Below are 23,477 nucleotides of genomic sequence, written 5' to 3' on the forward strand. Positions count from 1 at the left end.
TTGATACTTGCAAAGCATTTTTATCCCTCATCTCAGCTTTCCATTTTTGCTGCACAAGACTATCGACAAGACTTGCTGCTACGGCACACCAAAGGATTTGATGTCCCTTGGCCCCTCTGTACCTCAGCGTGTGGAGACCCTTCGGAAGTACACGGGTTCACCGACAGCTGACACCACTGTTGCGTTTGAGCCATTGCCCCGAGCCAAAAGAGGAGTGGAGAATGCAGGCATCGATCCCGCTACCTCTCACATGCAAAGCGAGCGCTCTACCATTTGAGCTAATTCCCAAGCTGCGTCTTACAATTGCACCAAGTTTGCTTCTCAGTAGCTCCTTAGCACTCGCCTCTGAGTTGCTGCGCCACCAGCAGGGATCTCCTGCTTTGGGTTAGCCCGCTCCCTGATCTCTTTCAACGTTTTGCTCCAATCGGCGTTACCGAGCAACGGCAGGGCGGGAAGTCAGAGAAATGGGGAAAGAAGCCGAGAAAGAGCCCGAGCCGACGGAAGGGAAGCGAGGTGACCGGAAAGTAGCAGCCGCCACGAGCGTGAGGGAGCAGCCGAGAGCCCTGTCTGACTGATAGATGAATTCTTTTGCCTGAGGTTTTGCCTGAAAGAGAGTGGTGGGTGTTTTGGTGCATTGCTGCTCAAAGGCACTCCCTGCTGGTGTGCAGATGCAACTGCTCAAGCAATGGAGGTGTCCTGTGCCTCAGCAGCAACATGTAAACTAGCGTCAAGTTAAGAGCACTGCCTTGAGCTAAAAGCTCCTTACCGCTCACTTACTGCACAAGAACGCCCGCTCCTTCAAGCCGGAGTCGAACCAGCGACCTAACGACGACTTTGCTTTGCTTTTTTTCCACTGCAGTCCTCCGCTCTACCACCTGAAAATCGAAGGGAAGCGGCAAAGGTGTCTCGCTTTGGTGATTGTCCGCCGTGCGCCTTTTGACGCTCGCGGCCTGGTGTACCTGCTGATGCCGCAGTGTTGTGGGACTGTGAGTTGCCCGCTGCTCTGGAGAGGCTGTGCCAGTGGCGCAATGGATAACGCGTCTCACTACGGATCAGAAGATTGTAGGTTCGACTCCTACCTGGCTTAATCTTTTTTACGCACTTTGCATTATGGCTCTAGATGCCTCGCAAGCGCACCTACTTGGTCATGCTGCCCAGCAGTTTGCACGGCCAGTGCCTTCTTAGCGCAGTAGGCAGCGCGTCAGTCTCATAATCTAAAGATCCTGAGTTCAATCCTCAGAGAAGGCATTGATACTTGCAAAGCTTTTTTATCCCTCATCTCAGCTTTCCATTTTGGCTGCACAAGACTTGCTGCTACGGCACACCAAAGGATTTGATGTCCCTTGGCCCCTCTGTCCCTCAGCGTGTGGAGACCCTTCGGAAGTACACAGGTTCACCGACAGCTGACACCACTGTTGCGTTTGAGCCATTGCCCCGAGCCAAAAGAGGAGTGGAGAATGCAGGCATCGATCCCGCTACCTCTCACATGCAAAGCGAGCGCTCTACCATTTGAGCTAATTCCCCAGCTGCGTCTTACAATTGCACCAAGTTTGCTTCTCAGTAGCTCCTTAGCACTCGCCTCTGAGTTGCTGCGCCACCAGCAGGGATCTCCTGCTTTGGGTTAGCCCGCTCCCTGATCTCTTTCAACGCTTTGCTCCAATCGGCGTTACCGAGCAACGGCAGGGCGGGAAGTCAGAGAAATGGGGAAAGAAGCCGAGAAAGAGCCCGAGCCGACGGAAGGGAAGCGAGGTGACCGGAAAGTAGCAGCCGCCACGAGCGTGAGGGAGCAGCCGAGAGCCCTGTCTGACTGATAGATGAATTCTTTTGCCTGAGGTTTTGCCTGAAAGAGAGTGGTGGGTGTTTTGGTGCATTGCTGCTCAAAGGCACTCCCTGCTGGTGTGCAGATGCAACTGCTCAAGCAATGGAGGTGTCCTGTGCCTCAGCAGCAACATGTAAACTAGCGTCAAGTTAAGAGCACTGCCTTGAGCTGAAAGCTCCTTACCGCTCACTTACTGCACAAGAACGCCCGCTCCTTCAAGCCGGAGTCGAACCAGCGACCTAACGACGACTTTGCTTTGCTTTTTTTCCACTGCAGTCCTCCGCTCTACCACCTGAAAATCGAAGGGAAGCGGCAAAGGTGTCTCGCTTTGGTGATTGTCCGCCGTGCGCCTTTTGACGCTCCCGGCCTGGTGTACCTGCTGATGCCGCAGTGTTGTGGGACTGTGAGTTGCCAGCTGCTCTGTACAGGCTGGGCCTGTGGCGCAATGGATAACGCGTCTGACTACGGATCAGAAGATTGTAGGTTCGACTCCTACCTGGCTCGAACTTTTTTACGCACTTTGCATTATGGCGCTAGATGCCTCGCAAGCGCACCTACTTGGTCATGCTGCCCAGCAGTTTGCATGGCAAGTGCCTTCTTAGCGCAGTAGGCAGCGCGTCAGTCTCATAATCTGAAGGTCCTGAGTTCGATCCTCAGAGAAGGCATTGATACTTGCAAAGCATTTTTATCCCTCATCTCAGCTTTCCATTTTTGCTGCACAAGACTATCGACAAGACTTGCTGCTACGGCACACCAAAGGATTTGATGTCCCTTGGCCCCTCTGTACCTCAGCGTGTGGAGACCCTTCGGAAGTACACGGGTTCACCGACAGCTGACACCACTGTTGCGTTTGAGCCATTGCCCCGAGCCAAAAGAGGAGTGGAGAATGCAGGCATCGATCCCGCTACCTCTCACATGCAAAGCGAGCGCTCTACCATTTGAGCTAATTCCCAAGCTGCGTCTTACAATTGCACCAAGTTTGCTTCTCAGTAGCTCCTTAGCACTCGCCTCTGAGTTGCTGCGCCACCAGCAGGGATCTCCTGCTTTGGGTTAGCCCGCTCCCTGATCTCTTTCAACGCTTTGCTCCAATCGGCGTTACCGAGCAACGGCAGGGCGGGAAGTCAGAGAAATGGGGAAAGAAGCCGAGAAAGAGCCCGAGCCGACGGAAGGGAAGCGAGGTGACCGGAAAGTAGCAGCCGCCACGAGCGTGAGGGAGCAGCCGAGAGCCCTGTCTGACTGATAGATGAATTCTTTTGCCTGAGGTTTTGCCTGAAAGAGAGTGGTGGGTGTTTTGGTGCATTGCTGCTCAAAGGCACTCCCTGCTGGTGTGCAGATGCAACTGCTCAAGCAATGGAGGTGTCCTGTGCCTCAGCAGCAACATGTAAACTAGCGTCAAGTTAAGAGCACTGCCTTGAGCTAAAAGCTCCTTACCGCTCACTTACTGCACAAGAACGCCCGCTCCTTCAAGCCGGAGTCGAACCAGCGACCTAACGACGACTTTGCTTTGCTTTTTTTCCACTGCAGTCCTCCGCTCTACCACCTGAAAATCGAAGGGAAGCGGCAAAGGTGTCTCGCTTTGGTGATTGTCCGCCGTGCGCCTTTTGACGCTCGCGGCCTGGTGTACCTGCTGATGCCGCAGTGTTGTGGGACTGTGAGTTGCCCGCTGCTCTGGAGAGGCTGTGCCAGTGGCGCAATGGATAACGCGTCTCACTACGGATCAGAAGATTGTAGGTTCGACTCCTACCTGGCTTAATCTTTTTTACGCACTTTGCATTATGGCTCTAGATGCCTCGCAAGCGCACCTACTTGGTCATGCTGCCCAGCAGTTTGCACGGCCAGTGCCTTCTTAGCGCAGTAGGCAGCGCGTCAGTCTCATAATCTAAAGATCCTGAGTTCAATCCTCAGAGAAGGCATTGATACTTGCAAAGCTTTTTTATCCCTCATCTCAGCTTTCCATTTTGGCTGCACAAGACTTGCTGCTACGGCACACCAAAGGATTTGATGTCCCTTGGCCCCTCTGTCCCTCAGCGTGTGGAGACCCTTCGGAAGTACACAGGTTCACCGACAGCTGACACCACTGTTGCGTTTGAGCCATTGCCCCGAGCCAAAAGAGGAGTGGAGAATGCAGGCATCGATCCCGCTACCTCTCACATGCAAAGCGAGCGCTCTACCATTTGAGCTAATTCCCCAGCTGCGTCTTACAATTGCACCAAGTTTGCTTCTCAGTAGCTCCTTAGCACTCGCCTCTGAGTTGCTGCGCCACCAGCAGGGATCTCCTGCTTTGGGTTAGCCCGCTCCCTGATCTCTTTCAACGCTTTGCTCCAATCGGCGTTACCGAGCAACGGCAGGGCGGGAAGTCAGAGAAATGGGGAAAGAAGCCGAGAAAGAGCCCGAGCCGACGGAAGGGAAGCGAGGTGACCGGAAAGTAGCAGCCGCCACGAGCGTGAGGGAGCAGCCGAGAGCCCTGTCTGACTGATAGATGAATTCTTTTGCCTGAGGTTTTGCCTGAAAGAGAGTGGTGGGTGTTTTGGTGCATTGCTGCTCAAAGGCACTCCCTGCTGGTGTGCAGATGCAACTGCTCAAGCAATGGAGGTGTCCTGTGCCTCAGCAGCAACATGTAAACTAGCGTCAAGTTAAGAGCACTGCCTTGAGCTGAAAGCTCCTTACCGCTCACTTACTGCACAAGAACGCCCGCTCCTTCAAGCCGGAGTCGAACCAGCGACCTAACGACGACTTTGCTTTGCTTTTTTTCCACTGCAGTCCTCCGCTCTACCACCTGAAAATCGAAGGGAAGTGGCAAAGGTGTCTCGCTTTGGTGATTGTCCGCCGTGCGCCTTTTGACGCTCCCGGCCTGGTGTACCTGCTGATGCCGCAGTGTTGTGGGACTGTGAGTTGCCAGCTGCTCTGTACAGGCTGGGCCTGTGGCGCAATGGATAACGCGTCTGACTACGGATCAGAAGATTGTAGGTTCGACTCCTACCTGGCTCGAACTTTTTTACGCACTTTGCATTATGGCGCTAGATGCCTCGCAAGCGCACCTACTTGGTCATGCTGCCCAGCAGTTTGCATGGCAAGTGCCTTCTTAGCGCAGTAGGCAGCGCGTCAGTCTCGTAATCTGAAGGTCCTGAGTTCGATCCTCAGAGAAGGCATTGATACTTGCAAAGCATTTTTATCCCTCATCTCAGCTTTCCATTTTTGCTGCACAAGACTATCGACAAGACTTGCTGCTACGGCACACCAAAGGATTTGATGTCCCTTGGCCCCTCTGTACCTCAGCGTGTGGAGACCCTTCGGAAGTACACGGGTTCACCGACAGCTGACACCACTGTTGCGTTTGAGCCATTGCCCCGAGCCAAAAGAGGAGTGGAGAATGCAGGCATCGATCCCGCTACCTCTCACATGCAAAGCGAGCGCTCTACCATTTGAGCTAATTCCCAAGCTGCGTCTTACAATTGCACCAAGTTTGCTTCTCAGTAGCTCCTTAGCACTCGCCTCTGAGTTGCTGCGCCACCAGCAGGGATCTCCTGCTTTGGGTTAGCCCGCTCCCTGATCTCTTTCAACGTTTTGCTCCAATCGGCGTTACCGAGCAACGGCAGGGCGGGAAGTCAGAGAAATGGGGAAAGAAGCCGAGAAAGAGCCCGAGCCGACGGAAGGGAAGCGAGGTGACCGGAAAGTAGCAGCCGCCACGAGCGTGAGGGAGCAGCCGAGAGCCCTGTCTGACTGATAGATGAATTCTTTTGCCTGAGGTTTTGCCTGAAAGAGAGTGGTGGGTGTTTTGGTGCATTGCTGCTCAAAGGCACTCCCTGCTGGTGTGCAGATGCAACTGCTCAAGCAATGGAGGTGTCCTGTGCCTCAGCAGCAACATGTAAACTAGCGTCAAGTTAAGAGCACTGCCTTGAGCTAAAAGCTCCTTACCGCTCACTTACTGCACAAGAACGCCCGCTCCTTCAAGCCGGAGTCGAACCAGCGACCTAACGACGACTTTGCTTTGCTTTTTTTCCACTGCAGTCCTCCGCTCTACCACCTGAAAATCGAAGGGAAGCGGCAAAGGTGTCTCGCTTTGGTGATTGTCCGCCGTGCGCCTTTTGACGCTCGCGGCCTGGTGTACCTGCTGATGCCGCAGTGTTGTGGGACTGTGAGTTGCCCGCTGCTCTGGAGAGGCTGTGCCAGTGGCGCAATGGATAACGCGTCTCACTACGGATCAGAAGATTGTAGGTTCGACTCCTACCTGGCTTAATCTTTTTTACGCACTTTGCATTATGGCTCTAGATGCCTCGCAAGCGCACCTACTTGGTCATGCTGCCCAGCAGTTTGCACGGCCAGTGCCTTCTTAGCGCAGTAGGCAGCGCGTCAGTCTCATAATCTAAAGATCCTGAGTTCAATCCTCAGAGAAGGCATTGATACTTGCAAAGCTTTTTTATCCCTCATCTCAGCTTTCCATTTTGGCTGCACAAGACTTGCTGCTACGGCACACCAAAGGATTTGATGTCCCTTGGCCCCTCTGTCCCTCAGCGTGTGGAGACCCTTCGGAAGTACACAGGTTCACCGACAGCTGACACCACTGTTGCGTTTGAGCCATTGCCCCGAGCCAAAAGAGGAGTGGAGAATGCAGGCATCGATCCCGCTACCTCTCACATGCAAAGCGAGCGCTCTACCATTTGAGCTAATTCCCCAGCTGCGTCTTACAATTGCACCAAGTTTGCTTCTCAGTAGCTCCTTAGCACTCGCCTCTGAGTTGCTGCGCCACCAGCAGGGATCTCCTGCTTTGGGTTAGCCCGCTCCCTGATCTCTTTCAACGCTTTGCTCCAATCGGCGTTACCGAGCAACGGCAGGGCGGGAAGTCAGAGAAATGGGGAAAGAAGCCGAGAAAGAGCCCGAGCCGACGGAAGGGAAGCGAGGTGACCGGAAAGTAGCAGCCGCCACGAGCGTGAGGGAGCAGCCGAGAGCCCTGTCTGACTGATAGATGAATTCTTTTGCCTGAGGTTTTGCCTGAAAGAGAGTGGTGGGTGTTTTGGTGCATTGCTGCTCAAAGGCACTCCCTGCTGGTGTGCAGATGCAACTGCTCAAGCAATGGAGGTGTCCTGTGCCTCAGCAGCAACATGTAAACTAGCGTCAAGTTAAGAGCACTGCCTTGAGCTGAAAGCTCCTTACCGCTCACTTACTGCACAAGAACGCCCGCTCCTTCAAGCCGGAGTCGAACCAGCGACCTAACGACGACTTTGCTTTGCTTTTTTTCCACTGCAGTCCTCCGCTCTACCACCTGAAAATCGAAGGGAAGTGGCAAAGGTGTCTCGCTTTGGTGATTGTCCGCCGTGCGCCTTTTGACGCTCCCGGCCTGGTGTACCTGCTGATGCCGCAGTGTTGTGGGACTGTGAGTTGCCAGCTGCTCTGTACAGGCTGGGCCTGTGGCGCAATGGATAACGCGTCTGACTACGGATCAGAAGATTGTAGGTTCGACTCCTACCTGGCTCGAACTTTTTTACGCACTTTGCATTATGGCGCTAGATGCCTCGCAAGCGCACCTACTTGGTCATGCTGCCCAGCAGTTTGCATGGCAAGTGCCTTCTTAGCGCAGTAGGCAGCGCGTCAGTCTCATAATCTGAAGGTCCTGAGTTCGATCCTCAGAGAAGGCATTGATACTTGCAAAGCATTTTTATCCCTCATCTCAGCTTTCCATTTTTGCTGCACAAGACTATCGACAAGACTTGCTGCTACGGCACACCAAAGGATTTGATGTCCCTTGGCCCCTCTGTACCTCAGCGTGTGGAGACCCTTCGGAAGTACACGGGTTCACCGACAGCTGACACCACTGTTGCGTTTGAGCCATTGCCCCGAGCCAAAAGAGGAGTGGAGAATGCAGGCATCTATCCCGCTACCTCTCACATGCAAAGCGAGCGCTCTACCATTTGAGCTAATTCCCAAGCTGCGTCTTACAATTGCACCAAGTTTGCTTCTCAGTAGCTCCTTAGCACTCGCCTCTGAGTTGCTGCGCCACCAGCAGGGATCTCCTGCTTTGGGTTAGCCCGCTCCCTGATCTCTTTCAACGCTTTGCTCCAATCGGCGTTACCGAGCAACGGCAGGGCGGGAAGTCAGAGAAATGGGGAAAGAAGCCGAGAAAGAGCCCGAGCCGACGGAAGGGAAGCGAGGTGACCGGAAAGTAGCAGCCGCCACGAGCGTGAGGGAGCAGCCGAGAGCCCTGTCTGACTGATAGATGAATTCTTTTGCCTGAGGTTTTGCCTGAAAGAGAGTGGTGGGTGTTTTGGTGCATTGCTGCTCAAAGGCACTCCCTGCTGGTGTGCAGATGCAACTGCTCAAGCAATGGAGGTGTCCTGTGCCTCAGCAGCAACATGTAAACTAGCGTCAAGTTAAGAGCACTGCCTTGAGCTAAAAGCTCCTTACCGCTCACTTACTGCACAAGAACGCCCGCTCCTTCAAGCCGGAGTCGAACCAGCGACCTAACGACGACTTTGCTTTGCTTTTTTTCCACTGCAGTCCTCCGCTCTACCACCTGAAAATCGAAGGGAAGCGGCAAAGGTGTCTCGCTTTGGTGATTGTCCGCCGTGCGCCTTTTGACGCTCGCGGCCTGGTGTACCTGCTGATGCCGCAGTGTTGTGGGACTGTGAGTTGCCCGCTGCTCTGGAGAGGCTGTGCCAGTGGCGCAATGGATAACGCGTCTCACTACGGATCAGAAGATTGTAGGTTCGACTCCTACCTGGCTTAATCTTTTTTACGCACTTTGCATTATGGCTCTAGATGCCTCGCAAGCGCACCTACTTGGTCATGCTGCCCAGCAGTTTGCACGGCCAGTGCCTTCTTAGCGCAGTAGGCAGCGCGTCAGTCTCATAATCTAAAGATCCTGAGTTCAATCCTCAGAGAAGGCATTGATACTTGCAAAGCTTTTTTATCCCTCATCTCAGCTTTCCATTTTGGCTGCACAAGACTTGCTGCTACGGCACACCAAAGGATTTGATGTCCCTTGGCCCCTCTGTCCCTCAGCGTGTGGAGACCCTTCGGAAGTACACAGGTTCACCGACAGCTGACACCACTGTTGCGTTTGAGCCATTGCCCCGAGCCAAAAGAGGAGTGGAGAATGCAGGCATCGATCCCGCTACCTCTCACATGCAAAGCGAGCGCTCTACCATTTGAGCTAATTCCCCAGCTGCGTCTTACAATTGCACCAAGTTTGCTTCTCAGTAGCTCCTTAGCACTCGCCTCTGAGTTGCTGCGCCACCAGCAGGGATCTCCTGCTTTGGGTTAGCCCGCTCCCTGATCTCTTTCAACGCTTTGCTCCAATCGGCGTTACCGAGCAACGGCAGGGCGGGAAGTCAGAGAAATGGGGAAAGAAGCCGAGAAAGAGCCCGAGCCGACGGAAGGGAAGCGAGGTGACCGGAAAGTAGCAGCCGCCACGAGCGTGAGGGAGCAGCCGAGAGCCCTGTCTGACTGATAGATGAATTCTTTTGCCTGAGGTTTTGCCTGAAAGAGAGTGGTGGGTGTTTTGGTGCATTGCTGCTCAAAGGCACTCCCTGCTGGTGTGCAGATGCAACTGCTCAAGCAATGGAGGTGTCCTGTGCCTCAGCAGCAACATGTAAACTAGCGTCAAGTTAAGAGCACTGCCTTGAGCTGAAAGCTCCTTACCGCTCACTTACTGCACAAGAACGCCCGCTCCTTCAAGCCGGAGTCGAACCAGCGACCTAACGACGACTTTGCTTTGCTTTTTTTCCACTGCAGTCCTCCGCTCTACCACCTGAAAATCGAAGGGAAGTGGCAAAGGTGTCTCGCTTTGGTGATTGTCCGCCGTGCGCCTTTTGACGCTCCCGGCCTGGTGTACCTGCTGATGCCGCAGTGTTGTGGGACTGTGAGTTGCCAGCTGCTCTGTACAGGCTGGGCCTGTGGCGCAATGGATAACGCGTCTGACTACGGATCAGAAGATTGTAGGTTCGACTCCTACCTGGCTCGAACTTTTTTACGCACTTTGCATTATGGCGCTAGATGCCTCGCAAGCGCACCTACTTGGTCATGCTGCCCAGCAGTTTGCATGGCAAGTGCCTTCTTAGCGCAGTAGGCAGCGCGTCAGTCTCATAATCTGAAGGTCCTGAGTTCGATCCTCAGAGAAGGCATTGATACTTGCAAAGCATTTTTATCCCTCATCTCAGCTTTCCATTTTTGCTGCACAAGACTATCGACAAGACTTGCTGCTACGGCACACCAAAGGATTTGATGTCCCTTGGCCCCTCTGTACCTCAGCGTGTGGAGACCCTTCGGAAGTACACGGGTTCACCGACAGCTGACACCACTGTTGCGTTTGAGCCATTGCCCCGAGCCAAAAGAGGAGTGGAGAATGCAGGCATCGATCCCGCTACCTCTCACATGCAAAGCGAGCGCTCTACCATTTGAGCTAATTCCCAAGCTGCGTCTTACAATTGCACCAAGTTTGCTTCTCAGTAGCTCCTTAGCACTCGCCTCTGAGTTGCTGCGCCACCAGCAGGGATCTCCTGCTTTGGGTTAGCCCGCTCCCTGATCTCTTTCAACGCTTTGCTCCAATCGGCGTTACCGAGCAACGGCAGGGCGGGAAGTCAGAGAAATGGGGAAAGAAGCCGAGAAAGAGCCCGAGCCGACGGAAGGGAAGCGAGGTGACCGGAAAGTAGCAGCCGCCACGAGCGTGAGGGAGCAGCCGAGAGCCCTGTCTGACTGATAGATGAATTCTTTTGCCTGAGGTTTTGCCTGAAAGAGAGTGGTGGGTGTTTTGGTGCATTGCTGCTCAAAGGCACTCCCTGCTGGTGTGCAGATGCAACTGCTCAAGCAATGGAGGTGTCCTGTGCCTCAGCAGCAACATGTAAACTAGCGTCAAGTTAAGAGCACTGCCTTGAGCTAAAAGCTCCTTACCGCTCACTTACTGCACAAGAACGCCCGCTCCTTCAAGCCGGAGTCGAACCAGCGACCTAACGACGACTTTGCTTTGCTTTTTTTCCACTGCAGTCCTCCGCTCTACCACCTGAAAATCGAAGGGAAGCGGCAAAGGTGTCTCGCTTTGGTGATTGTCCGCCGTGCGCCTTTTGACGCTCGCGGCCTGGTGTACCTGCTGATGCCGCAGTGTTGTGGGACTGTGAGTTGCCCGCTGCTCTGGAGAGGCTGTGCCAGTGGCGCAATGGATAACGCGTCTCACTACGGATCAGAAGATTGTAGGTTCGACTCCTACCTGGCTTAATCTTTTTTACGCACTTTGCATTATGGCTCTAGATGCCTCGCAAGCGCACCTACTTGGTCATGCTGCCCAGCAGTTTGCACGGCCAGTGCCTTCTTAGCGCAGTAGGCAGCGCGTCAGTCTCATAATCTAAAGATCCTGAGTTCAATCCTCAGAGAAGGCATTGATACTTGCAAAGCTTTTTTATCCCTCATCTCAGCTTTCCATTTTGGCTGCACAAGACTTGCTGCTACGGCACACCAAAGGATTTGATGTCCCTTGGCCCCTCTGTCCCTCAGCGTGTGGAGACCCTTCGGAAGTACACAGGTTCACCGACAGCTGACACCACTGTTGCGTTTGAGCCATTGCCCCGAGCCAAAAGAGGAGTGGAGAATGCAGGCATCGATCCCGCTACCTCTCACATGCAAAGCGAGCGCTCTACCATTTGAGCTAATTCCCCAGCTGCGTCTTACAATTGCACCAAGTTTGCTTCTCAGTAGCTCCTTAGCACTCGCCTCTGAGTTGCTGCGCCACCAGCAGGGATCTCCTGCTTTGGGTTAGCCCGCTCCCTGATCTCTTTCAACGCTTTGCTCCAATCGGCGTTACCGAGCAACGGCAGGGCGGGAAGTCAGAGAAATGGGGAAAGAAGCCGAGAAAGAGCCCGAGCCGACGGAAGGGAAGCGAGGTGACCGGAAAGTAGCAGCCGCCACGAGCGTGAGGGAGCAGCCGAGAGCCCTGTCTGACTGATAGATGAATTCTTTTGCCTGAGGTTTTGCCTGAAAGAGAGTGGTGGGTGTTTTGGTGCATTGCTGCTCAAAGGCACTCCCTGCTGGTGTGCAGATGCAACTGCTCAAGCAATGGAGGTGTCCTGTGCCTCAGCAGCAACATGTAAACTAGCGTCAAGTTAAGAGCACTGCCTTGAGCTGAAAGCTCCTTACCGCTCACTTACTGCACAAGAACGCCCGCTCCTTCAAGCCGGAGTCGAACCAGCGACCTAACGACGACTTTGCTTTGCTTTTTTTCCACTGCAGTCCTCCGCTCTACCACCTGAAAATCGAAGGGAAGTGGCAAAGGTGTCTCGCTTTGGTGATTGTCCGCCGTGCGCCTTTTGACGCTCCCGGCCTGGTGTACCTGCTGATGCCGCAGTGTTGTGGGACTGTGAGTTGCCAGCTGCTCTGTACAGGCTGGGCCTGTGGCGCAATGGATAACGCGTCTGACTACGGATCAGAAGATTGTAGGTTCGACTCCTACCTGGCTCGAACTTTTTTACGCACTTTGCATTATGGCGCTAGATGCCTCGCAAGCGCACCTACTTGGTCATGCTGCCCAGCAGTTTGCATGGCAAGTGCCTTCTTAGCGCAGTAGGCAGCGCGTCAGTCTCATAATCTGAAGGTCCTGAGTTCGATCCTCAGAGAAGGCATTGATACTTGCAAAGCATTTTTATCCCTCATCTCAGCTTTCCATTTTTGCTGCACAAGACTATCGACAAGACTTGCTGCTACGGCACACCAAAGGATTTGATGTCCCTTGGCCCCTCTGTACCTCAGCGTGTGGAGACCCTTCGGAAGTACACGGGTTCACCGACAGCTGACACCACTGTTGCGTTTGAGCCATTGCCCCGAGCCAAAAGAGGAGTGGAGAATGCAGGCATCTATCCCGCTACCTCTCACATGCAAAGCGAGCGCTCTACCATTTGAGCTAATTCCCAAGCTGCGTCTTACAATTGCACCAAGTTTGCTTCTCAGTAGCTCCTTAGCACTCGCCTCTGAGTTGCTGCGCCACCAGCAGGGATCTCCTGCTTTGGGTTAGCCCGCTCCCTGATCTCTTTCAACGCTTTGCTCCAATCGGCGTTACCGAGCAACGGCAGGGCGGGAAGTCAGAGAAATGGGGAAAGAAGCCGAGAAAGAGCCCGAGCCGACGGAAGGGAAGCGAGGTGACCGGAAAGTAGCAGCCGCCACGAGCGTGAGGGAGCAGCCGAGAGCCCTGTCTGACTGATAGATGAATTCTTTTGCCTGAGGTTTTGCCTGAAAGAGAGTGGTGGGTGTTTTGGTGCATTGCTGCTCAAAGGCACTCCCTGCTGGTGTGCAGATGCAACTGCTCAAGCAATGGAGGTGTCCTGTGCCTCAGCAGCAACATGTAAACTAGCGTCAAGTTAAGAGCACTGCCTTGAGCTAAAAGCTCCTTACCGCTCACTTACTGCACAAGAACGCCCGCTCCTTCAAGCCGGAGTCGAACCAGCGACCTAACGACGACTTTGCTTTGCTTTTTTTCCACTGCAGTCCTCCGCTCTACCACCTGAAAATCGAAGGGAAGCGGCAAAGGTGTCTCGCTTTGGTGATTGTCCGCCGTGCGCCTTTTGACGCTCGCGGCCTGGTGTACCTGCTGATGCCGCAGTGTTGTGGGACTGTGAGTTGCCCGCTGCTCTGGAGAGGCTGTGCCAGTGGCGCAATGGATAACGCGTCTCACTACGGATCAGAAGATTGTAGGTTCGACTCCTACCTGGCTTAATCTTTTTTACGCACTTTGCATTATGGCTCTAGATGCCTCGCAAGCGCACCTACTTGGTCATGCTGCCCAGCAGTTTGCACGGCCAGTGCCTTCTTAGCGCAGTAGGCAGCGCGTCAGTCTCATAATCTAAAGATCCTGAGTTCAATCCTCAGAGAAGGCATTGATACTTGCAAAGCTTTTTTATCCCTCATCTCAGCTTTCCATTTTGGCTGCACAAGACTTGCTGCTACGGCACACCAAAGGATTTGATGTCCCTTGGCCCCTCTGTCCCTCAGCGTGTGGAGACCCTTCGGAAGTACACAGGTTCACCGACAGCTGACACCACTGTTGCGTTTGAGCCATTGCCCCGAGCCAAAAGAGGAGTGGAGAATGCAGGCATCGATCCCGCTACCTCTCACATGCAAAGCGAGCGCTCTACCATTTGAGCTAATTCCCCAGCTGCGTCTTACAATTGCACCAAGTTTGCTTCTCAGTAGCTCCTTAGCACTCGCCTCTGAGTTGCTGCGCCACCAGCAGGGATCTCCTGCTTTGGGTTAGCCCGCTCCCTGATCTCTTTCAACGCTTTGCTCCAATCGGCGTTACCGAGCAACGGCAGGGCGGGAAGTCAGAGAAATGGGGAAAGAAGCCGAGAAAGAGCCCGAGCCGACGGAAGGGAAGCGAGGTGACCGGAAAGTAGCAGCCGCCACGAGCGTGAGGGAGCAGCCGAGAGCCCTGTCTGACTGATAGATGAATTCTTTTGCCTGAGGTTTTGCCTGAAAGAGAGTGGTGGGTGTTTTGGTGCATTGCTGCTCAAAGGCACTCCCTGCTGGTGTGCAGATGCAACTGCTCAAGCAATGGAGGTGTCCTGTGCCTCAGCAGCAACATGTAAACTAGCGTCAAGTTAAGAGCACTGCCTTGAGCTGAAAGCTCCTTACCGCTCACTTACTGCACAAGAACGCCCGCTCCTTCAAGCCGGAGTCGAACCAGCGACCTAACGACGACTTTGCTTTGCTTTTTTTCCACTGCAGTCCTCCGCTCTACCACCTGAAAATCGAAGGGAAGTGGCAAAGGTGTCTCGCTTTGGTGATTGTCCGCCGTGCGCCTTTTGACGCTCCCGGCCTGGTGTACCTGCTGATGCCGCAGTGTTGTGGGACTGTGAGTTGCCAGCTGCTCTGTACAGGCTGGGCCTGTGGCGCAATGGATAACGCGTCTGACTACGGATCAGAAGATTGTAGGTTCGACTCCTACCTGGCTCGAACTTTTTTACGCACTTTGCATTATGGCGCTAGATGCCTCGCAAGCGCACCTACTTGGTCATGCTGCCCAGCAGTTTGCATGGCAAGTGCCTTCTTAGCGCAGTAGGCAGCGCGTCAGTCTCATAATCTGAAGGTCCTGAGTTCGATCCTCAGAGAAGGCATTGATACTTGCAAAGCATTTTTATCCCTCATCTCAGCTTTCCATTTTTGCTGCACAAGACTATCGACAAGACTTGCTGCTACGGCACACCAAAGGATTTGATGTCCCTTGGCCCCTCTGTACCTCAGCGTGTGGAGACCCTTCGGAAGTACACGGGTTCACCGACAGCTGACACCACTGTTGCGTTTGAGCCATTGCCCCGAGCCAAAAGAGGAGTGGAGAATGCAGGCATCGATCCCGCTACCTCTCACATGCAAAGCGAGCGCTCTACCATTTGAGCTAATTCCCAAGCTGCGTCTTACAATTGCACCAAGTTTGCTTCTCAGTAGCTCCTTAGCACTCGCCTCTGAGTTGCTGCGCCACCAGCAGGGATCTCCTGCTTTGGGTTAGCCCGCTCCCTGATCTCTTTCAACGCTTTGCTCCAATCGGCGTTACCGAGCAACGGCAGGGCGGGAAGTCAGAGAAATGGGGAAAGAAGCCGAGAAAGAGCCCGAGCCGACGGAAGGGAAGCGAGGTGACCGGAAAGTAGCAGCCGCCACGAGCGTGAGGGAGCAGCCGAGAGCCCTGTCTGACTGATAGATGAATTCTTTTGCCTGAGGTTTTGCCTGAAAGAGAGTGGTGGGTGTTTTGGTGCATTGCTGCTCAAAGGCACTCCCTGCTGGTGTGCAGATGCAACTGCTCAAGCAATGGAGGTGTCCTGTGCCTCAGCAGCAACATGTAAACTAGCGTCAAGTTAAGAGCACTGCCTTGAGCTAAAAGCTCCTTACCGCTCACTTACTGCACAAGAACGCCCGCTCCTTCAAGCCGGAGTCGAACCAGCGACCTAACGACGACTTTGCTTTGCTTTTTTTCCACTGCAGTCCTCCGCTCTACCACCTGAAAATCGAAGGGAAGCGGCAAAGGTGTCTCGCTTTGGTGATTGTCCGCCGTGCGCCTTTTGACGCTCGCGGCCTGGTGTACCTGCTGATGCCGCAGTGTTGTGGGACTGTGAGTTGCCCGCTGCTCTGGAGAGGCTGTGCCAGTGGCGCAATGGATAACGCGTCTCACTACGGATCAGAAGATTGTAGGTTCGACTCCTACCTGGCTTAATCTTTTTTACGCACTTTGCATTATGGCTCTAGATGCCTCGCAAGCGCACCTACTTGGTCATGCTGCCCAGCAGTTTGCACGGCCAGTGCCTTCTTAGCGCAGTAGGCAGCGCGTCAGTCTCATAATCTAAAGATCCTGAGTTCAATCCTCAGAGAAGGCATTGATACTTGCAAAGCTTTTTTATCCCTCATCTCAGCTTTCCATTTTGGCTGCACAAGACTTGCTGCTACGGCACACCAAAGGATTTGATGTCCCTTGGCCCCTCTGTCCCTCAGCGTGTGGAGACCCTTCGGAAGTACACAGGTTCACCGACAGCTGACACCACTGTTGCGTTTGAGCCATTGCCCCGAGCCAAAAGAGGAGTGGAGAATGCAGGCATCGATCCCGCTACCTCTCACATGCAAAGCGAGCGCTCTACCATTTGAGCTAATTCCCCAGCTGCGTCTTACAATTGCACCAAGTTTGCTTCTCAGTAGCTCCTTAGCACTCGCCTCTGAGTTGCTGCGCCACCAGCAGGGATCTCCTGCTTTGGGTTAGCCCGCTCCCTGATCTCTTTCAACGCTTTGCTCCAATCGGCGTTACCGAGCAACGGCAGGGCGGGAAGTCAGAGAAATGGGGAAAGAAGCCGAGAAAGAGCCCGAGCCGACGGAAGGGAAGCGAGGTGACCGGAAAGTAGCAGCCGCCACGAGCGTGAGGGAGCAGCCGAGAGCCCTGTCTGACTGATAGATGAATTCTTTTGCCTGAGGTTTTGCCTGAAAGAGAGTGGTGGGTGTTTTGGTGCATTGCTGCTCAAAGGCACTCCCTGCTGGTGTGCAGATGCAACTGCTCAAGCAATGGAGGTGTCCTGTGCCTCAGCAGCAACATGTAAACTAGCGTCAAGTTAAGAGCACTGCCTTGAGCTGAAAGCTCCTTACCGCTCACTTACTGCACAAGAACGCCCGCTCCTTCAAGCCGGAGTCGAACCAGCGACCTAACGACGACTTTGCTTTGCTTTTTTTCCACTGCAGTCCTCCGCTCTACCACCTGAAAATCGAAGGGAAGTGGCAAAGGTGTCTCGCTTTGGTGATTGTCCGCCGTGCGCCTTTTGACGCTCCCGGCCTGGTGTACCTGCTGATGCCGCAGTGTTGTGGGACTGTGAGTTGCCAGCTGCTCTGTACAGGCTGGGCCTGTGGCGCAATGGATAACGCGTCTGACTACGGATCAGAAGATTGTAGGTTCGACTCCTACCTGGCTCGAACTTTTTTACGCACTTTGCATTATGGCGCTAGATGCCTCGCAAGCGCACCTACTTGGTCATGCTGCCCAGCAGTTTGCATGGCAAGTGCCTTCTTAGCGCAGTAGGCAGCGCGTCAGTCTCATAATCTGAAGGTCCTGAGTTCGATCCTCAGAGAAGGCATTGATACTTGCAAAGCATTTTTATCCCTCATCTCAGCTTTCCATTTTTGCTGCACAAGACTATCGACAAGACTTGCTGCTACGGCACACCAAAGGATTTGATGTCCCTTGGCCCCTCTGTACCTCAGCGTGTGGAGACCCTTCGGAAGTACACGGGTTCACCGACAGCTGACACCACTGTTGCGTTTGAGCCATTGCCCCGAGCCAAAAGAGGAGTGGAGAATGCAGGCATCGATCCCGCTACCTCTCACATGCAAAGCGAGCGCTCTACCATTTGAGCTAATTCCCAAGCTGCGTCTTACAATTGCACCAAGTTTGCTTCTCAGTAGCTCCTTAGCACTCGCCTCTGAGTTGCTGCGCCACCAGCAGGGATCTCCTGCTTTGGGTTAGCCCGCTCCCTGATCTCTTTCAACGCTTTGCTCCAATCGGCGTTACCGAGCAACGGCAGGGCGGGAAGTCAGAGAAATGGGGAAAGAAGCCGAGAAAGAGCCCGAGCCGACGGAAGGGAAGCGAGGTGACCGGAAAGTAGCAGCCGCCACGAGCGTGAGGGAGCAGCCGAGAGCCCTGTCTGACTGATAGATGAATTCTTTTGCCTGAGGTTTTGCCTGAAAGAGAGTGGTGGGTGTTTTGGTGCATTGCTGCTCAAAGGCACTCCCTGCTGGTGTGCAGATGCAACTGCTCAAGCAATGGAGGTGTCCTGTGCCTCAGCAGCAACATGTAAACTAGCGTCAAGTTAAGAGCACTGCCTTGAGCTAAAAGCTCCTTACCGCTCACTTACTGCACAAGAACGCCCGCTCCTTCAAGCCGGAGTCGAACCAGCGACCTAACGACGACTTTGCTTTGCTTTTTTTCCACTGCAGTCCTCCGCTCTACCACCTGAAAATCGAAGGGAAGCGGCAAAGGTGTCTCGCTTTGGTGATTGTCCGCCGTGCGCCTTTTGACGCTCGCGGCCTGGTGTACCTGCTGATGCCGCAGTGTTGTGGGACTGTGAGTTGCCCGCTGCTCTGGAGAGGCTGTGCCAGTGGCGCAATGGATAACGCGTCTCACTACGGATCAGAAGATTGTAGGTTCGACTCCTACCTGGCTTAATCTTTTTTACGCACTTTGCATTATGGCTCTAGATGCCTCGCAAGCGCACCTACTTGGTCATGCTGCCCAGCAGTTTGCACGGCCAGTGCCTTCTTAGCGCAGTAGGCAGCGCGTCAGTCTCATAATCTAAAGATCCTGAGTTCAATCCTCAGAGAAGGCATTGATACTTGCAAAGCTTTTTTATCCCTCATCTCAGCTTTCCATTTTGGCTGCACAAGACTTGCTGCTACGGCACACCAAAGGATTTGATGTCCCTTGGCCCCTCTGTCCCTCAGCGTGTGGAGACCCTTCGGAAGTACACAGGTTCACCGACAGCTGACACCACTGTTGCGTTTGAGCCATTGCCCCGAGCCAAAAGAGGAGTGGAGAATGCAGGCATCGATCCCGCTACCTCTCACATGCAAAGCGAGCGCTCTACCATTTGAGCTAATTCCCCAGCTGCGTCTTACAATTGCACCAAGTTTGCTTCTCAGTAGCTCCTTAGCACTCGCCTCTGAGTTGCTGCGCCACCAGCAGGGATCTCCTGCTTTGGGTTAGCCCGCTCCCTGATCTCTTTCAACGCTTTGCTCCAATCGGCGTTACCGAGCAACGGCAGGGCGGGAAGTCAGAGAAATGGGGAAAGAAGCCGAGAAAGAGCCCGAGCCGACGGAAGGGAAGCGAGGTGACCGGAAAGTAGCAGCCGCCACGAGCGTGAGGGAGCAGCCGAGAGCCCTGTCTGACTGATAGATGAATTCTTTTGCCTGAGGTTTTGCCTGAAAGAGAGTGGTGGGTGTTTTGGTGCATTGCTGCTCAAAGGCACTCCCTGCTGGTGTGCAGATGCAACTGCTCAAGCAATGGAGGTGTCCTGTGCCTCAGCAGCAACATGTAAACTAGCGTCAAGTTAAGAGCACTGCCTTGAGCTGAAAGCTCCTTACCGCTCACTTACTGCACAAGAACGCCCGCTCCTTCAAGCCGGAGTCGAACCAGCGACCTAACGACGACTTTGCTTTGCTTTTTTTCCACTGCAGTCCTCCGCTCTACCACCTGAAAATCGAAGGGAAGTGGCAAAGGTGTCTCGCTTTGGTGATTGTCCGCCGTGCGCCTTTTGACGCTCCCAGCCTGGTGTACCTGCTGATGCCGCAGTGTTGTGGGACTGTGAGTTGCCAGCTGCTCTGTACAGGCTGGGCCTGTGGCGCAATGGATAACGCGTCTGACTACGGATCAGAAGATTGTAGGTTCGACTCCTACCTGGCTCGAACTTTTTTACGCACTTTGCATTATGGCGCTAGATGCCTCGCAAGCGCACCTACTTGGTCATGCTGCCCAGCAGTTTGCATGGCAAGTGCCTTCTTAGCGCAGTAGGCAGCGCGTCAGTCTCATAATCTGAAGGTCCTGAGTTCGATCCTCAGAGAAGGCATTGATACTTGCAAAGCATTTTTATCCCTCATCTCAGCTTTCCATTTTTGCTGCACAAGACTATCGACAAGACTTGCTGCTACGGCACACCAAAGGATTTGATGTCCCTTGGCCCCTCTGTACCTCAGCGTGTGGAGACCCTTCGGAAGTACACGGGTTCACCGACAGCTGACACCACTGTTGCGTTTGAGCCATTGCCCCGAGCCAAAAGAGGAGTGGAGAATGCAGGCATCGATCCCGCTACCTCTCACATGCAAAGCGAGCGCTCTACCATTTGAGCTAATTCCCAAGCTGCGTCTTACAATTGCACCAAGTTTGCTTCTCAGTAGCTCCTTAGCACTCGCCTCTGAGTTGCTGCGCCACCAGCAGGGATCTCCTGCTTTGGGTTAGCCCGCTCCCTGATCTCTTTCAACGCTTTGCTCCAATCGGCGTTACCGAGCAACGGCAGGGCGGGAAGTCAGAGAAATGGGGAAAGAAGCCGAGAAAGAGCCCGAGCCGACGGAAGGGAAGCGAGGTGACCGGAAAGTAGCAGCCGCCACGAGCGTGAGGGAGCAGCCGAGAGCCCTGTCTGACTGATAGATGAATTCTTTTGCCTGAGGTTTTGCCTGAAAGAGAGTGGTGGGTGTTTTGGTGCATTGCTGCTCAAAGGCACTCCCTGCTGGTGTGCAGATGCAACTGCTCAAGCAATGGAGGTGTCCTGTGCCTCAGCAGCAACATGTAAACTAGCGTCAAGTTAAGAGCACTGCCTTGAGCTAAAAGCTCCTTACCGCTCACTTACTGCACAAGAACGCCCGCTCCTTCAAGCCGGAGTCGAACCAGCGACCTAACGACGACTTTGCTTTGCTTTTTTTCCACTGCAGTCCTCCGCTCTACCACCTGAAAATCGAAGGGAAGCGGCAAAGGTGTCTCGCTTTGGTGATTGTCCGCCGTGCGCCTTTTGACGCTCGCGGCCTGGTGTACCTGCTGATGCCGCAGTGTTGTGGGACTGTGAGTTGCCCGCTGCTCTGGAGAGGCTGTGCCAGTGGCGCAATGGATAACGCGTCTCACTACGGATCAGAAGATTGTAGGTTCGACTCCTACCTGGCTTAATCTTTTTTACGCACTTTGCATTATGGCTCTAGATGCCTCGCAAGCGCACCTACTTGGTCATGCTGCCCAGCAGTTTGCACGGCCAGTGCCTTCTTAGCGCAGTAGGCAGCGCGTCAGTCTCATAATCTAAAGATCCTGAGTTCAATCCTCAGAGAAGGCATTGATACTTGCAAAGCTTTTTTATCCCTCATCTCAGCTTTCCATTTTGGCTGCACAAGACTTGCTGCTACGGCACACCAAAGGATTTGATGTCCCTTGGCCCCTCTGTCCCTCAGCGTGTGGAGACCCTTCGGAAGTACACAGGTTCACCGACAGCTGACACCACTGTTGCGTTTGAGCCATTGCCCCGAGCCAAAAGAGGAGTGGAGAATGCAGGCATCGATCCCGCTACCTCTCACATGCAAAGCGAGCGCTCTACCATTTGAGCTAATTCCCCAGCTGCGTCTTACAATTGCACCAAGTTTGCTTCTCAGTAGCTCCTTAGCACTCGCCTCTGAGTTGCTGCGCCACCAGCAGGGATCTCCTGCTTTGGGTTAGCCCGCTCCCTGATCTCTTTCAACGCTTTGCTCCAATCGGCGTTACCGAGCAACGGCAGGGCGGGAAGTCAGAGAAATGGGGAAAGAAGCCGAGAAAGAGCCCGAGCCGACGGAAGGGAAGCGAGGTGACCGGAAAGTAGCAGCCGCCACGAGCGTGAGGGAGCAGCCGAGAGCCCTGTCTGACTGATAGATGAATTCTTTTGCCTGAGGTTTTGCCTGAAAGAGAGTGGTGGGTGTTTTGGTGCATTGCTGCTCAAAGGCACTCCCTGCTGGTGTGCAGATGCAACTGCTCAAGCAATGGAGGTGTCCTGTGCCTCAGCAGCAACATGTAAACTAGCGTCAAGTTAAGAGCACTGCCTTGAGCTGAAAGCTCCTTACCGCTCACTTACTGCACAAGAACGCCCGCTCCTTCAAGCCGGAGTCGAACCAGCGACCTAACGACGACTTTGCTTTGCTTTTTTTCCACTGCAGTCCTCCGCTCTACCACCTGAAAATCGAAGGGAAGTGGCAAAGGTGTCTCGCTTTGGTGATTGTCCGCCGTGCGCCTTTTGACGCTCCCGGCCTGGTGTACCTGCTGATGCCGCAGTGTTGTGGGACTGTGAGTTGCCAGCTGCTCTGTACAGGCTGGGCCTGTGGCGCAATGGATAACGCGTCTGACTACGGATCAGAAGATTGTAGGTTCGACTCCTACCTGGCTCGAACTTTTTTACGCACTTTGCATTATGGCGCTAGATGCCTCGCAAGCGCACCTACTTGGTCATGCTGCCCAGCAGTTTGCATGGCAAGTGCCTTCTTAGCGCAGTAGGCAGCGCGTCAGTCTCGTAATCTGAAGGTCCTGAGTTCGATCCTCAGAGAAGGCATTGATACTTGCAAAGCATTTTTATCCCTCATCTCAGCTTTCCATTTTTGCTGCACAAGACTATCGACAAGACTTGCTGCTACGGCACACCAAAGGATTTGATGTCCCTTGGCCCCTCTGTACCTCAGCGTGTGGAGACCCTTCGGAAGTACACGGGTTCACCGACAGCTGACACCACTGTTGCGTTTGAGCCATTGCCCCGAGCCAAAAGAGGAGTGGAGAATGCAGGCATCGATCCCGCTACCTCTCACATGCAAAGCGAGCGCTCTACCATTTGAGCTAATTCCCAAGCTGCGTCTTACAATTGCACCAAGTTTGCTTCTCAGTAGCTCCTTAGCACTCGCCTCTGAGTTGCTGCGCCACCAGCAGGGATCTCCTGCTTTGGGTTAGCCCGCTCCCTGATCTCTTTCAACGCTTTGCTCCAATCGGCGTTACCGAGCAACGGCAGGGCGGGAAGTCAGAGTGCCTCACAGCGCCAGGGACCCGGGTTCGAATCCGGCCTCAGGTGACTGTCTGTGTGGAGTTTGCACATTCTCCCCGTGTTTGCGTGGGTTTCCTCCGGGTGCTCCGGTTTCCTCCCACAGTCCAAAGATGTGCGGGTTAGGTTGATTGGCTGTGATAAATTGACCCTTAGTGTTAGGGGGATTAAATACGTGGGGTTACGTGTTGGTGTAGGGGTTACGGGGATCGGGTGGGATATGTGTCGGTGCAGGCTCGATGGGCCGAAATGGCCTCTATCTGCACTGTGGGGTTTCTGTGATTCTGTGATTCTGTGAAATGGGGAAAGAAGCCGAGAAAGAGCCCGAGCCGACGGAAGGGAAGCGAGGTGACCGGAAAGTAGCAGCCGCCACGAGCGTGAGGGAGCAGCCGAGAGCCCTGTCTGACTGATAGATGAATTCTTTTGCCTGAGGTTTTGCCTGAAAGAGAGTGGTGGGTGTTTTGGTGCATTGCTGCTCAAAGGCACTCCCTGCTGGTGTGCAGATGCAACTGCTCAAGCAATGGAGGTGTCCTGTGCCTCAGCAGCAACATGTAAACTAGCGTCAAGTTAAGAGCACTGCCTTGAGCTAAAAGCTCCTTACCGCTCACTTACTGCACAAGAACGCCCGCTCCTTCAAGCCGGAG

At 53.9% G+C, this 23,477-nt stretch overlaps 2 non-coding genes across 2 annotated transcripts; both read left to right on the forward strand.

The window, feature by feature from the left end:
- Window positions 1–4,895: 4,895 nt before the first annotated feature.
- Window positions 4,896–4,968, forward strand: trnat-cgu (transfer RNA threonine (anticodon CGU)). Its single transcript has one exon. It is a non-coding gene; the product is annotated as a tRNA-Thr (tRNA).
- Window positions 4,969–22,283: 17,315 nt separating this feature from the next.
- On the forward strand, window positions 22,284–22,356 carry trnat-cgu (transfer RNA threonine (anticodon CGU)). Its single transcript has one exon. It is a non-coding gene; the product is annotated as a tRNA-Thr (tRNA).
- Window positions 22,357–23,477: the final 1,121 nt, after the last annotated feature.

This window comes from Somniosus microcephalus, unplaced genomic scaffold, assembly GCF_052327205.1.
Source record: "Somniosus microcephalus isolate GS21.2 unplaced genomic scaffold, FLI_Smic_1.0 scaffold764, whole genome shotgun sequence".
Taxonomy (NCBI): domain Eukaryota; kingdom Metazoa; phylum Chordata; class Chondrichthyes; order Squaliformes; family Somniosidae; genus Somniosus; species Somniosus microcephalus.